We start from the raw sequence: 2989 nt of genomic DNA, 5'->3' as shown, positions 1-2989 counted from the left end.
CCAAGTAGCTTTTAAAACTCCTGTACACTCTACTCCCATTCTTCACAATGCACACTTTCATATTAAAAGTTCTGAGAGGAGATACGTTCGTCTACTTGCTCCTTTCTGCCCGTGGACGCCGCCGAAGAAGCATCGTTAAAGTCTCTCTTCACCCTGCCGTCATGTCTAAGTCAGAGTCTCCTAAAGAGCCCGAACAGCTGAGGAAGCTCTTCATTGGAGGGTTGAGCTTTGAAACAACTGATGAGAGCCTGAGGAGCCATTTTGAGCAATGGGGAATGCTCACGGACTGTGTGGTAATGAGAGATCCAAACACCAAGCGCTCCAGGGGCTTTGGGTTTGTCACATATGCCACTGTGGAGGAGGTGGATGCAGCTATGAATGCAAGGCCACACAAGGTGGATGGAAGAGTTGTGGAACCAAAGAGAGCTGTCTCCAGAGAAGATTCTCAAAGACCAGGTGCCCACTTAACTGTGAAAAAGATATTTGTTGGTGGCATTAAAGAAGACACTGAAGAACATCACCTAAGAGATTATTTTGAACAGTATGGAAAAATTGAAGTGATTGAAATCATGACTGACCGAGGCAGTGGCAAGAAAAGGGGCTTTGCCTTTGTAAACTTTGACGACCATGACTCCGTGGATAAGATTGTCATTCAGAAATACCATACTGTGAATGGCCACAACTGTGAAGTTAGAAAAGCCCTGTCAAAGCAAGAGATGGCTAGTGCTTCATCCAGCCAAAGAGGTCGAAGTGGTTCTGGAAACTTTGGTGGCGGTCGTGGAGGTGGTTTCGGTGGGAATGACAACTTCGGTCGTGGAGGAAACTTCAGTGGTCGTGGTGGCTTTGGTGGCAGCCGTGGTGGTGGTGGATATGGTGGCAGTGGGGATGGCTATAATGGATTTGGTAATGATGGAAGCAATTTTGGAGGTGGTGGAAGCTACAATGATTTTGGCAATTACAACAATCAGTCTTCAAATTTTGGACCCATGAAGGGAGGAAATTTTGGAGGCAGAAGCTCTGGCCCCTATGGCGGCGGAGGCCAATACTTTGCAAAACCGCAAAACCAAGGTGGCTATGGCGGTTCTAGCAGCAGCAGTAGCTATGGCAGTGGCAGAAGATTTTAATTAGGAAACAAAGCTTAGCAGGAGAGGAGAGCCAGAGAAGTGACAGGGAAGCTACAGGTTACAACAGATTTGTGAACTCAGCCAAGCACAGTGGTGGCAGGGCCTAGCTGCTACAAAGAAGACATGTTTTAGACAAATACTCATGTGTATGGGCAAAAAACTCGAGGACTGTATTTGTGACTAATTGTATAACAGATTATTTTAGTTTCTGTTCTGTGGAAAGTGTAAAGCATTCCAACAAAGGGTTTTAATGTAGATTTTTTTTTTGCACCCCATGCTGTTGATTGCTAAATGTAATAGTCTGATCGTGACGCTGAATAAATGTCTTTTTTTTTAATGTGCTGTGTAAAGTTAGTCTACTCTGAAGCCATCTTGGTAAATTTCCCCAACAGTGTGAAGTTAGAATTCCTTCAGGGTGATGCCAGGTTCTATTTGGAATTTATATACAACCTGCTTGGGTGGAGAAGCCATTGTCTTCGGAAACCTTGGTGTAGTTGAACTGATAGTTACTGTTGTGACCTGAATTTCGCCATTAAAAGGGATTACCCAAGCAAAATCATGGAATGGTTATAAAAGTGATTGTTGGCACATCCTATGCAATATATCTAAATTGAATAATGGTACCAGATAAAATTATAGATGGGAATGAAGCTTGTGTATCCATTATCATGTGTAATCAATAAATGATTTAATTCTCTTGAAAAAAAAAATTTCTGAGAGGTCCTCAACAGAAGACATCACTTAACTTTTTTTTTTTTTAACACAGATTCTCACTCTGTCACCCAGGCTGGAGTACAGTGGCCACCACTCCTGGCCTAAAAGTTTTTTAACCTGGTGCTTCCCAATCTAAACTCACAGGGACCAGTTTTCTTAATGAAAGAGAATCAGACTAGCTTGTAACCATAGCTGGTGACACTCCCCTGCCCCATTCCTTGTATGTCCTCAGTGGACTAGGTCAGGAATAAATAAATTTTCCTGATTCTCAAGGGCTGGTCACTCCTTTGCACTGAGCTCAAAGGTTCTCTGTAGCATGGGTCACAATGAATGATAGCCCTGATAGCCTAGAGTAGCCTTTCAGCCTTCTCTGAGCCTCTAAAGACTGAGGATCCTTGGCATGAAATAGGAGCAACTGATATACCCTTGCTTCCCCTGGGGACTCTCTTGCTCTCAAAAAGGCATCAGCCATCATCTCCATCTAGAGAATATACTAGCTGACTCAGCTTGACCAGCCTGTCCCAAAATGAGAATCTGGGTAAAATAAGTATTGAAACACTTCATTCCTTGTAGATTCACAAAACACATTAGCATATTAAAGACTATGAAGTTCTGCAGGAAAAAAAACCTATTTAACTTTAATCCAACATTGCCAAGTTTTATTTGACCATGGAAGATTTTCCCAAAACACTTACAAACAGATCAAGGACATTAATCTTTCATGAAACACTTTAGATCCCCAGGGTCCTCTCCAGCTACATCATTCTGTGATTTTCTTTTTTATTTATGATGCATTAAAAGATTAATCTCTATCAGACTTCCATTTAGAAATTCACCAGAATGTGCAAAGGCAGCAGGTAAAATTGCCGAAGGGTATTATAAAAATACCCTCCAGTGATTTTTGAAACTTAAACTGAAATATTTATATAACTATATATTTCAGTTTGTATATTATATATATATGTATATACACACATATATATGTGTGTATATATATTTGTGTATGTCTATCTATATCTATGTATATATGGCATTATATCCATTTTACAGATGCAGAAACTGAGCTTTAGAGGGGGTGAGCAATTGGTCCAAAGCCACACAGCACACAGGTAGTCATTGATAAAGGTAAAAACAAGAGTTGAAGCCTGAGA

At 41.2% G+C, this 2989-nt stretch overlaps 1 pseudogene; it reads left to right on the top strand.

Moving 5' to 3' along the window:
* The first annotated feature begins 40 nt into the window (after positions 1-40).
* On the top strand, positions 41-1461 carry LOC129144058 (heterogeneous nuclear ribonucleoprotein A1-like; annotated as a pseudogene).
* The last annotated feature ends 1528 nt before the right edge of the window (positions 1462-2989 follow it).

The sequence above is a fragment of the Pan troglodytes genome, chromosome 4 (genome assembly GCF_028858775.2).
Source record: "Pan troglodytes isolate AG18354 chromosome 4, NHGRI_mPanTro3-v2.0_pri, whole genome shotgun sequence".
In the NCBI taxonomy this organism is placed as follows: Eukaryota; Metazoa; Chordata; class Mammalia; order Primates; family Hominidae; genus Pan; species Pan troglodytes.
Note: the sequence above shows the minus strand (reverse complement) of the source record. Positions and strands in the feature narration are given on the sequence as shown.